Source organism: Panthera onca, chromosome C1, assembly GCF_046562875.1.
Source record: "Panthera onca isolate mPanOnc1 chromosome C1, mPanOnc1 haplotype 2, whole genome shotgun sequence".
Classification (NCBI taxonomy): domain Eukaryota; kingdom Metazoa; phylum Chordata; class Mammalia; order Carnivora; family Felidae; genus Panthera; species Panthera onca.
Genome location: NC_138346.1, coordinates 150332891 through 150346050, shown reverse-complemented (window position 1 = coordinate 150346050; position 13160 = coordinate 150332891). Strand labels below are relative to the sequence as shown.

Genomic DNA, 13160 nt, shown 5'->3' with positions numbered 1-13160 from the left:
CACGGATTTATAACTATTAAGATTCTTTTCAAAAAAGAATGCTCTTACTCTATTGATCTTCCATGACTCAGCAATAAGATGTACTTCCTTGCGTCAGGAGAGCAGTTTATTAAGTTACATAAGGTATGTACTTAGAGATATTCCCCATCACCTGATACTTCATTATACACTGACTTGCACTGCTTATGTTTTTATCTGTTCTGGTCATGGCTCCCCAATCGAATTGTTAGTTTGTTTCAGGACAGTGTCACTTCAGGAAGCTGCACAGGATATTGAAACAGCACTAGACCAGGTGTCAGGGGCTAAGGTTCTTGGGGCCACTTCTGTCATTCACTGAGCAACCTTGACCTAGTCATCATTTCTCTGGTTTTCAGTATCCACATCTGCAAAATGAGGAGGCTGAACTAGGTGACTTTTAAAGAATTTTGAGTCTATTAACTATATTTTTTTACATCTCTCATGGGACCTAATATGGAGTTGAGTACAGCTATTCATATCAAAATTTCCTCTTTATAAAAATGTGCACACATGGTCTTCACAACCGTATGTTTAGCAAAAGAGATTCTACCTAATTCTAACAAGATTAACTTTTTTTTTTAAGTTTATCTATTTATTTGAGAGAGAGAAAAAAGAGCGGAAGGGGAAGAAAGAGAGAATTCCAAGCAAACTTCAAACTGTCAGTGCAGAGCCTGATGTGGGGCTTGAACTCACAAACTGTGAGATCATGACCTGAGATGAAATCAAGAGTCAGACACTTAACCCACTGAGCCACCAGGTGCCCCTAACAACAATAACAATTTATTAAGGATAAACCATTAACTAGGAAAAATTTAAAGCATTTTAATATAATAACTCATTCAATCTCACAACAGCCCAAATAGTTATCTTCCCCCACCCCATTACAGATGACAAAACCGAGACCCAGAGGGTTTTCTTGCCCAAGGTCACACAGCTAGAGTGTGACAAAGCCAACATTCAAACCCAAGTAGTCCAACACATTAACTATTACACCTTACTGTCTTTATTGTAAGAGAGGAGGGAAAACACAGTACATGAGTTGCTTTTCAAACTGAACACAAACATAAGTACTCACTTTTCTGCCAAGTCACCTTGAGACTACATTACAATTAGTAATTATTCCAACTGAGCAACTGGGATGTGAAGTATATAAGCACAGACAAAACATTCCATATTATAGCAATTAAAAAAATTTTTTTTTAGTTTTTTTTTTAATGTTTATTTATTTTTGAGACAGAGAGAAAGAGAGAGCATGAACAGGGGAGGGTCAGAGAAAGAGGGAGACACAGAATCCAAAACAGGCTCCAGGCTCTGAGCTGTCAGCACAGAGCCCGATGCGGGGCTCGAACCCACAGACCGCGAGATCATGACCTGAGCCGAAGTCGGATGCTTAACCGACTGAGACACCCAGGCGCCCCCAAAAATTTTGTTTTTAATCTAGTGAATATAGACCCCAAATTGCCAAGCTTTCCTGGAACTGCCATTCCCTTCTGTTTGTGTTTCCAGGTCACTTTGCATTAACTTTTTTTTTTTTTTTTTTTAATATTTACCTTTGAGAAAGAGAGACAGAGCATGAGTGAGCAGGGAAGGGGCAGAGAGAGGGAGAGAAGTAGGCTCCAGGCTCTGAGCTGTCACCACAGAGTCAGATGCAGGGCTCCAATCCTCGAACTGAAGTTGGATGCTTAACCGACTGAGCCACCCAGGTGCCCCCACTTTGCATTAGCTTTTACAACACAGATCTCACTGTAATGAAACTTGTCTCCCACTACCTAAACTGACCTACTGGTCAAGAGGCCTGGCATTGTACTGTTTGTACTCTGCTTTGCTATGATGTATCATAAATGAGCCATGGTAGGATCCAGTAAAACGTTTGCTGAATAAATGTCAGTTAAGTTCAATGACATATTAGTGTGAGGTATGCTACTTTAGTATGATGACAGACAAGAACCCACATTTAAGCCATAGTGCATCTCAGAATGGCTTTCAATTTAATCTTGATTGGTGCCAGCTCATAGAAGCAGCAAGGTGATCTAGTGTATGAATCAAGAGCACGATAATTTAGGGGCGCCTGGATGGCTCAGTCGGTTAAGCGTCCGACTTCGGCTCAGGTCATGATCTCACAGTCCATGAGTTCAAGCCCGCATCGGGCTCTGTGCTGATATCTCAGAGCCCGGAGCCTGCTTCGGATTCTGTGTCTCCCTCTCTCTCTGCCCCTCCCCGGCTCATGCTCTCTGTCTCAAAAATAAATAAAACATTAAAAAAAAAAAAAGAGCATGCTAATTTAGAGACAGTATACCAATTTCAAATTCTTCCAGTATACATGTAGGAAAGCAACAATCATATTCTTACAAGAGGATTGTTTAGAACAAAAGAGAAGCACTGTTTTAAAATTTATCTTACTTTGTAAGGTTTAAAGTCAGCTAAGAAGTCCAAATAAAAAAGTTACCATTTATCGGTATTTTGTTCCTAAAATAATTACGGTAACAACACATAGTAAAGGCAATGGAAACAGCAACAACAAAAAACCCACCATAATTCATGAATCTGTAATAGTGTAATCATGTATAATAGCTTTCTCAATGATTCAGCCCAAATTCAATCATTGGTTATAGTTCTCAAATTGTGGTCTCAGGATGGGCATCAGTAGCATCTAGAACTTGCTGAAAATGCAAATTCTCAAGTCCCATTCCAGGTCTAAAGATTTAGAAACTGTGGGAGTGGGACACAGAAAATCAGTGTTTTAACAGAAACTCCACAGGATTCTGATGCATCAAGCCTGAGAACGTGGCTTATACTCTACAGAATGTGTTTCAGTGTAAATTAGTATTCTATTTATGCACTTAGAATATGGAATACCAAAAAGGAATTCTTACCTATGGGTGCTACAGAATGGATTTTGAGAATAATGTAAAAGTGTTCCAGAGTACTACATGAGGGTTGAAAATAACAGTCCTAGAGAACCTGGCTAAGGCTCAACAAACCTTGGAAGGTAGGGAGAACCTTTGAAAAACAAAGTTTGGCAGCTGAAATTCATATATCCCATTCATATACTCTACAACCTAGCAAGTCCCCTTATACGTATAAATCCAAGAGAAACTTGTGCATCTCTGTGCAAAGGGGCATGAACATAAATAGTGACATTCTTTATATGAGCCAAATAGCACAAGAGCATAACCCTGGGGCAACCCAAACACCCAAGAGCAACAGAATGGAAAAAAAAAGTGGGGCATATATGCAAAACAGAGTATTAGGCAGCAATCAGAAAATCCCAGAGACACACAACATAGAGGAGTCTCAGCAATACCACATGGATGAATTTTGCATTATAGTAAGTGAAAAAAAAGTCTCAGAAGACAGGGCACGTTAACATAGTTGTTAATTGTGTATGTGTTTGGAAAACCCACAGATGCCATAAAACTGTATTTTAAAAGACACCAAGGGAATGATGAATAGAAGATTCAGTAAACAGTTGCCTCAGGTGAGACGGGTAGGGAAAAGGGCTGGAAGGGCCTATATGGTTATACAGAGGTTATTGTCAAGGCACTACTCTTATGTTAGGTGGTGCCTATTATTAAAACTAAATAAATAGATTGGGGCGCCTGGGTGGCGCAGTCGGTTAAGCGTCCGACTTCAGCCAGGTCACGATCTCACGGTCCGTGAGTTCGAGCCCCGCGTCAGGCTCTGGGCTGATGGCTCAGAGCCTGGAGCCTGTTTCCGATTCTGTGTCTCCCTCTCTCTCTGTCCCTCCCCCGTTCATGCTCTGTCTCTCTCTGTCCCAAAAATAAATAAACGTTGAAAAAAAAAAAAAAAAAAAAAATTTAAAAAAAAAAAAAAAAAACTAAATAAATAGATTAATTATGAGAATGTGTCCTGAACCAAGAATACAACTAATTCTTTGTATCTGAAGTCCTTTAATTTTTTTTTTAAATACATAATGTCCCTCAAATATGTCAAACACTAAATTCTACCTGGTCTGGCTATGAGGCACCAAGAGCCCTGGGTCCTCAGCCTGACAACTCCTAAGGCAGGGATTAAGCTGTTTTGAATCACAGGATCTAAAGCTAGTGATTCTTCCCCCTGAAAGTATAAAAACAAGCAGTTTTGGCTATAGTTTTAAAGATGTATGAAGCCATACAGATCTACAAAGGATGCATGGACAGGGAGTGAAGAACTGGAACTCCTATGCCAGTTAATTACAAGAAACCAGTAGGAGAGAACAACTCTCAGCCGAGTGGCTCATCAGCTATGCCATCCTTACCATGGCTCTAGAAAGGAGCAGACAGAACACCATTTATAGATGGAAGAATCTGAGACAGATTAAACTAACTTGCCCAGTTACAAACCTGGGGGCAGGAATGAAAATCCAGCTATTTAATAATATGGAAGGTAAGAATAAAAACTAGCTATTAATGATTCCAAAGCCTCACAGATCCTGGCCTCCTCTTGACACTCAACACGTATCCCAAGCAAATGATATGAATTCTGCAGGCCCATCTCTTCATTATAAAATAACACAGCTGATGACGGGTTTACTTATTGATGATTTCTAAGATGTCTTCTTGCATTTTATATTCTAGATCTTTTGTGTGGGGATATTTCTAAGACTTGGGTACAGAAAAGAAAGAATAATGTTGCAGGTGCCAAACTTTAGACAGGAAAGTACAGACAAGCAGATGACAATCTATTGGCAAAGGACTGACACACTCAAGACTGGGACCTTTACAACCTAGACTAACTCTCAGATGAAAAGCATATGCAATAGCTGGTACTCATCTTGGATTGTAAGTAGCTACTGACCACTCATTAAAACCCTATACATGATTGTATGTAGTGCTAGGATTCCTTTAGAGCAATATTCTTCTAGCAATCTCAACCCAACTCGATGTTTCCAAAACATTAAGGTTCCATTCTCGGCAGCCCTGGCACAAAAATATTAATAGCCAACTACGCAATTAATGGTCAGGGCCCGGCTGAAGGACTTAGCCATGATGATGAGGATCATGAAGGACAGATAAACACTTTGGAAGTTGGACTGACAAACACGATGACAAGTATACAAAAGGGAGGCATTTATTCTCATGCGAAAATCTGTCTTTGGTACTAGACAGGTAACAGTGTCACTTAAAGAGAACAGAGGAATAAGATTAATAAAATCAGGTGTAGTTAAGTATGTGATAATGAGCTCAGTGTAGAACTTACCGGGTTTAGAGATGCCCTCATGAGACATTCAAACAGGGATAAACTCTAGGGCCTGGAGATCAAAAGACATCAGGGCAGATCTAGGAGTCGTCAGCACATATGTGGTACAGAAAAGAAGAGGCAGCAGAAAGAACTCTAAAGAACATTAACATGTAGCCGGTGAATGAAGGGAACCTGGATATACACTGGGGGAGATAAATACTGGGGTAGGGGGTGGACTCTAGGAAAGCTAAGGGAAAAGAAATTTTTAAAGAAGAGGGGGTAATGAACAGCAGCAAAGGCCATGAAAGGGCAAGATCTGAATAAAATATGGTGGATTTGGCAATTCGTGACTTTATGACAAAGGTGAAGAAATCGGATTTCAGAAAAGTGATGAGCAAATATGAAAAGGAGACAATAAATCATTTACTCAAGGTTAGTTTCCCAGAATGTGAAAACTGAGTTCCTTACATGTGGAGACTTTATTAGATGCTCACAGATCTGCTAGCAACTCAAAAAAATAAAAACATTCTGTCCTTAAGTTAGTTCTTATTCAATTGCAGCATTTTTATATCAAATAGAAATACTAAATAATAAATGTAAGTTATTTTTCTAGGCACCATTATGGATATTAACATATTATTTAATCACAACTCTATGAAGTATGTATTATTCCTAACTTACAAATAAGATGACTAAGGACAGAGAAGATAAGGTCAAGTAATAACTTGTCCAAGGTCAAAGTAGTAGTAGAATGGTCAAAACCAAAATTCGACTCAGGAGAGTTAAGAGGGAGGGAAGGGAATATAGGAAGCAAGAATTAACAGATGAGAGCTGTAAATATTATTGGCTAACTGGCTGTAGCTTAATTTCTACTTAAGAACTTTTTTTTTTGAGATGGGGATGGGGGGGGGAGAGGGAGAGGAACAGAGGGGGGGGGGGGAGAGAGAGAGAGAGAGAGAGAGAATGAATATGAATATCTTAAGCAGGTTCCACACCCAGCAAGAAGCCCAACTAGGGGTTTAAGCTCACAACTCTGAGATCAGGACCAGAGCTGAAAACAAGAGTCAGAAGCTTAACCAACTGAGCCACCCGGGTGTCCCAAGAACTTACTTTTAATTTAAAAGGCAATTTGTGTCTTCTCTCATCTCAGAATCCTACAGTGCTAGGGCCTTTGTTTTTTAACAGCCCTTAATGACACTTAGTTTCTGTACTGCATTATAATTTTATTTCTCTTACTGAACTACAAGTTGCTTGAAAATGGAGCTATATCTTATTTATCTTTGTATCCCTATTCCCCCAATCTTGAAAGTAAAACATCCTCGATAAAAATTGGTTCTATGAATAATCACTTTTCTTTCCTACAGTTTCTGGGGGCTTCAAAAACTATTTTTAACTATATTTAACTGTTGAGTAGGGCTGAGGTCTCTTAGATTCTACTTAGATTATCTACATTCACAACATTTTCAGATCATTCAAATTACTGACTTTGGCAGAAATACCCTTCTAAAAATCTAATATAATTCTCCTGGATAAAAACCATTTAAAAGCGGGGTGCCTGGGTGGCTCAGTCAGTTAAGCGTCTGACTTCGGCTCAGGTCATGATCTCACAGCTCGTGAGTTCGAGCCCCACATCAGGCTCTGTGCGGACAGCTCAGAGCCTGGAGCCTGCTTTGGATTCTGTGTCTCCCTCTCTCTCTGCCCCTCCCCTGCTCACACTCTGTCTCTCTCTCAAAAAATAAACACTAAAAAAAAAAAAATGTATAAAAAAACAAACAAAACCATTTAAAAGCTCCCTAGCATCTGCTGGTCAAAGGTCATAGCTCTGTTCTCTAACCTTATCACTAACACACCCCACCTGACTCCAACAACCAATCCACTAGTATTTCCCCAACAGTATATTGGGCAGAACTTGACACCATGCACTTACCAGGTGAACTCCTTCTCTGTCAAAACACAGCCGAAATTCTCCTTTCTGAAGCCTATTCCTAGTTGCAATTTTTCTTTTCTATTTTTGCTCTCTCCCTCCCTACACTGTTAATTTCCTACAAAACAAACTCCTCAAGGCAACACTCATCTTTTTTATCCTTAGGTCTGGCAAGCAGCAGCTCAGTGTTTATTAAAGCATAATTCAGTACATCTGCTGGTACTATGTATACTACTGACCCACCATCAAAAGTAATGATTTTAGGTTGTTTTCCATTAGCAATAGTGAATGGTGCACCTCTCTAGGTCACCTCTGAATTCAAGATTAACATCTACCTTCATTACCAGCTAATCATAATCACCATCACTAAAGACACAAAAAGCCCCTCACAGTATCAAAACTCTTTGTGTCTTGAGCGCAACAAACCAACAAGGCATATTCACAGCTATTGCAAAATGTATGAAAAGAAACACTACTTAAGCTTTGGACTGGCTCCGATTTAAGGATGTGAAACGAACTAAAATCACACACTTGTGGGGCAATGTCTTTGACCTTTTTATCTGTAGGCACATACTACACATATAAGGCTACTTTTGTCTACTTTTATAATGTCCACCTTTTAAAAACCTGCTTTGTCAAAGAGCAGCTAGGTCGGGTTTTAGGAGAACCCATGAGTATATACAATCTTTGTGCCGGTCTTGAGGCTTCTGACAAATCATCTGAACAGTTAACGTTTTAGTTCTCATATATATGCCACCTCGGCATGCCTGGAACAGAACGTACTTTAACAAGTCTTGTCACAAGGCACAATGTGTTAGGAGATCTTCACATTTCAGCCTAGAATAACAGTCTTTGCAGTTATCTTCAAGCTGCTTCACCCATGTTACTTAATCCTAGGGCTTTATTATCTACATTGCACAGATGGGGAAAGAGGAGGGAAGGAAGGGATAAAATGACTTGGCTGAAGAGGCCCCGCAAAGTCACTAAACGAGCCTTCATTTTATCAGCTGCTAATCCTCTTTTCAAAGAACCATTTTGTTTGAGGAACTTTCACTGACAGCAAACAGAACAGTGGGTCAAATTGGTCATTAGCTTTTTTACTTGTTTAGTTTGAATAACATAAGATTCCTAGGCCTCTGTGTTATGATAGCTATAGGAGAGGAGTTTTGATGGAAGTTCTCTCTGAATCCAAGTTCATAAATCTACCTCTAACTTCTTCTAAATTTCAAGATAGCTTGACTTCAAGTTTAAAAGCATTTTTGTCACTCTCCAGATCTCTCACTCTTTTCAAGTTTTATTCAATCTCCTAAATGTGTCAAGTCATACCTACCTTTCAGCTCAAGATCAAGCTACCAGAATTTTCTTCTACCTAAAGAGTAAACCAATTCCTCCTGAGCCATGCAATGTTCCAAGGCATCCATCTTTCACCACCAACTCTACAGCCAGACTCTAATCTGTGTTAGGGAAGCCCTAGCAATTTCAAACTCCAGGCCGCTTCCACTCAGTTTAGATCCACTCTTGGAGGAGTGCCTCTTCTAATCCTCTCCCCCATTATGCCCCACCCACGAAAGGGAAATCTCGATTCTCTCAGATTCAACAAGAACTGTTATCAGAGTTGCAAGTAATGACAATCTGGCAATCACAACTACGGACCTTGAAATGAGCTAATAATCTAAAGATCGCCACATTACACGTGCTAGGAACAAATTATTTAGCAGATTCCATTTCTTGGGCCCAAGTGGCTTGCAAAACAGGGCGATCAGCATAGGCTCAAAAGCGGGCAGGGAGCTCACAATTCGGCTTACCGTTCTCTACTGTTAAAATTCTACACCAAAATATTTTCACACTTGCCTGCCTTTTGGATGATGTAAGCTCTTCCCCTTGACTTTTAACTAGACCTCTATCGGGGATCTCTTCCCCCGCAGCAGCCACGGGCCGCTCAGTCAGTAACTCATTCTAAGGACTGCCTCTTGCGGCTCGCCCCAACAAATCCCGAAGCCCGCATGCCCCGCAGCCTCCGCTAGCGACACACCGCAGCCCCAAACTGGCCATCCCCTCCTCCCCCACGTCGCTCGTCATCCCACGCCAGGCGCCACCCTCTCTCCATCCGGGAGAGGATTTGGGGCTCCGCGGTCCGGATTCCTCCCGGGGGCGCAGCGCTGCGACCGCTGGCGGGAGCGGAACCGCGCTGGCACCCACCTCCCACCTCCTCCTCCAGCCACGGCCGGGGTCAAAGCTCGCCCGCCTCCTCCAACGGCCCCAACGGCCGCGCCAAGCCTCTCGCAGAGGAGCGGGGCGCCGAGCCAGGTGCCGGCGCTCACCTCCGCACCCGCCCTCTGGCTCCCAGCCGGCGCCCACCCCAGGCCCCGCCGGTTCCCCCGCCCCTCTCCGGGCGGGCGCGTCACAATCCCCGTTCGCGTGGCGGGGGGGGAAGAGTTCTCACCGTCACCGCCCCGAGAGCGGCGGGGGAGGCACCGCTCGCCGTCTTAAGCCGACTCTCGCAGCCCTGGGGGCCCGCACAGGCGCCGCGGCACGCAGCGCCCCGCGCCGGCGGCCCCGCCTCCGCCTCGGGCTCCCGCCTTCCCCGCCCTTGGCCGGGCTCCGCTCCTCCCCTCGCGGCCACCCCCAGCCTGGGCAGGTTCGCTAGGTTCCCACCCCGCCCCCGCGCCGCCGGCGCCGCAGGCTCAGCCGCCTCCCATTGGCTCCTCCGGTTGCTAGGCGATGAACAACCGCGGCCTGCATTGGCCCCCAGAGTCTCCTCCACCCCCTCCAAAAAAACCTAGAGAAAAAGAAAACCTTATCCCTAGAGCCGGAGAGGGATGCGGGCGCAGCTGCGGCTGCGGCACCTGTTACGCCCTGTGATTCACCCGGGCCCTGCTCCCCGCCCCCTCCTTACGCCCGCGGGGCTGGGGCCCCTGGGCTCCGTGGGGGAAGCGGGTCGTGGCTGCTTCAAGGCACGTGCTCCGAGCCCCAGTGAACCCCAACACCCACCCTAGAAGCAAAAATGAAGCATCCTAGAAGAGCCACGTGCGCTGGCAAAAGTGGAGAAATAAACCGAACAACAGCCGGCACCCAGAATTAGGTCAGGCCCAGGGGAAGGGAGGTTCAAGCGGGGGGAATCATGGATGCAAACAACCCAACCCGGGGAAAGTTACATGTAAAATTAGGGCAAAGAAACGGACCTGGGCAGAAGACAGCGAGAAAACTGACGATGGCACTCGTGAACTAGAAGTTTATGCAGAAATGTCCCACACCCACTCAGCAAAATATGTGCAGAGAAAATGAATGCCTGTGTTGCTCCCGTAGTGGGGGTCAAACCGGCTCCTCCCCTCTTCCATAGCAGCCTAAAATTCTCCAGGGAGGAAGAGGGGCCGGGGAAAGGAAAGAGATCAGATGGTGAAGTCGCAGGCATAGGAGCGGAGTTAGAAAAAACACAAAGATGTGCTTTGATGGATTTTGTTTGTTTTTAGTGGAGCCAATGGATTTACTCAAGAGGAGAGAAACAGGTTTGGTATTTTAAGGAGGCTCCTGAGAGCTCTTGGAAACCTAAATTGAGACAAAAACAAATATTAACACTGAAGAACAAGGGAGGGTGTAGTGCTCCCACCTCCCCCGCCCCCAATGTACACGCACAGACCCCCAATCCTGGATGAAAGATCAAGGCGAGAAAGTGAGCACACCATGGTGACAGCTTCAGAGTCCAATGAAATCCTCTTTGCTTTTGGCCTAAGCCATCAGGAGGCTGGCTAGATGTTGTTAAGCATAGGTGAATGACAGCCAAATAGCCTGTTAGGGGCCATCATTGCAAGCTCGCTATTAGCGCAGGGCTGATGGGGAGGAAGAAACCAATTATCACCAAAGATTACTTACCTATCCCCTAACCCAGGCTACCGATACGGGGGCGAGGGGCTTAGTCCTGTTCCCAAGAAGGGTTTTGAAATTTCAACTATCCATCCCTCAAAATCCCACACCCCTCCCCATCCTAAGAAGCAACTTAATATGACAGTTTTTCCTTGAAATACCAAGGCTTCATTTTGGCCATTTCCCCTCACAGTTAAAAAGGGAGTGCTCACTCTTCAACAGGTATAAGAGTTGAGCTCAAGCAATTCAAAAAGCAGCCTCTGGCACACCCTATTGTGACCTAATCACTAACAGACTTGGATTCTAAGAAAAGAAGGCTTGGGTCAGGCTGAGGTCTGGAAATTCAGTCGTGCCCCCACCCCCAAGGATGAATCAGGTCAGTCTGAATAAAACAGTGGTCTTCGATTTTTTGGTTTCAGGAACCTCTTTCCATTCCTAAAAATGATAGAGGGGACCAAAGAGCTGTTGTTTATATAGGTTATATTGACACTTAGCGTACTAGAAATTAAAACAGAAATTTAAAATGTTTATTTAAAAAAATAAAAATTACATCTTAACATAAATAAGCACATTTTAATGGAAAATAAGTATATATTCCCCCAATATAGTAAAGAGTGATATTAATTTGAAAGTTTGCAGATATCTTTAATGTCTGGCCTAATGGAAGACAGTTTGATTATTCCATCTGCTGAGTTCAATCTGTTGCACTATTTCAGGTCACCTTCACTACACGCTCATAAAAGAATGGTAGTAAAAAGGGCAAATAACATTGTAGCATTATGATTAAAATTGATTTGACTGCACACTTCCTGAAAGGGTCTTGGGGATCGCCACCCCCCTCCAGGGTTCCTAAGATTACACTTTGAAAACAACTGGTCTAAACCTGTCTCGATACTCTGTCCCTCTTTGTTAACTGGTTTAGAACCTGAGCATGTGACCTAATTCTGGTAATAATGTGAAGTAAGAGGGTGTGGGACTTGGAGGAAGAGTTTTATCCCTGAGAACCCATAAGAATTCTTTTCCTTACCTCTTGCCTTGGCCATCCTCCAGTGAGCAAGATGTGTTTGGAGCTGCTGTGGTATATCCCTCAATAGTGAGAGAAAAACAAGAAGAATTCAGGAAAAGCAACCCAGAACCCAGACATGACTGAGTAGGGCTCTGCATACCTGCATACTCCTCACATGCTTATTCACTGATGTATCCCCGGTGTCTAAAACAGTGCCTGGTACTTAGTTGTTGGTGCTCAATATTTATTTGGTGAATAAATAAACATAACTTCAAATGAGTGGTTTTCATTTCAAAGTAATCACTTTGGCAGGCCGTATACATGACCTATTCCATTGATGCTGCTGGAAAGGTATCACACCAGTAGGCACTGAATTTATTGAAAAAAAAATTTTTTTTTTTAGAATAAACCTGATTTTTGAGACAATCCAAAAGTTATTCAGAGCCAAATCTGATGAACACATTCTGGAGCCATGCTAAAATGCCAAACCTGTGTTTTCCAACTAAGTTGCTGCATTTGGGTAGATAAAGGTCAAAAAACAAGATGTGTTTGATTTTCTAAGGCAGTAAACTGACTCGGAACATAATTGCAAAGAGGAGTTCTAAAAATGTACACCAATAACAAGTTGCAGAAAAAGTATATTTAAATGTATATGTGTTTGTGTGTATGTGTGAATGAACCTCTTCCAAAATGTCTGTAGACTACAGACATTGCCCCTGCTACATGCCCCTACTACATCGGTTTTTCAAAAATGAAAATCAGATCCTTTCTGTCCCCCACCCCTGATTAAGAACGTTTAATGGCCTCTCGTTGTATTTAGCATGACATGAACTTCCTAACCAATTATACACACATGATCTGGCTCCCATCCCCCTCTTGGTAATCTCACTATGGCACACAAAGTCCCAGCCACGGTGGTGCCCTTTGTGGCACTCTGTCCCTTGAGCCTGCCATTCAGTTTTCTTCCCACAAGGTTTAAACTCTGATTCTTTTTCATCATTCAGACCCCACTTTCAAATATAAAGTAATCTTTCTTTGGGCTTGGTTCTATTTGTTTACTTGTTTCCTTGCTTATGGTCTGTCTCCCCCCGACTGGAATGGAAGCCTCATGAAGATAGTGATCTTGGTTGTGTTCGCCTTTGCAGCCCCTCCATGCCTGCCCTGGAGGGT

General features: G+C 43.2%; 1 protein-coding gene across 14 annotated transcripts in view; it reads right to left on the bottom strand.

Annotated features, from left to right (window-relative positions):
• SSX2IP (SSX family member 2 interacting protein) overlaps window positions 1-11184 on the bottom strand; it is a 43833-nt gene extending 32649 nt beyond the window's left edge. For 5 of the 14 annotated variants that reach the window (XM_078451742.2, XM_060625437.3, XM_060625443.3 and 2 more), the window contains exon 1: window positions 9323-9501. The gene's annotated coding sequence lies outside the window, so the exon portion shown is untranslated. Of the gene's footprint in view, window positions 1-5217; window positions 5270-9322; window positions 9503-9566; window positions 9755-10993 lie in introns of those variants that run through there. The other 9 variants (XM_078451741.2, XM_060625440.3, XM_060625441.3 and 6 more) reach the window with 6 other exon arrangements.
• Between the last annotated feature and the right edge of the window lie 1976 nt (window positions 11185-13160).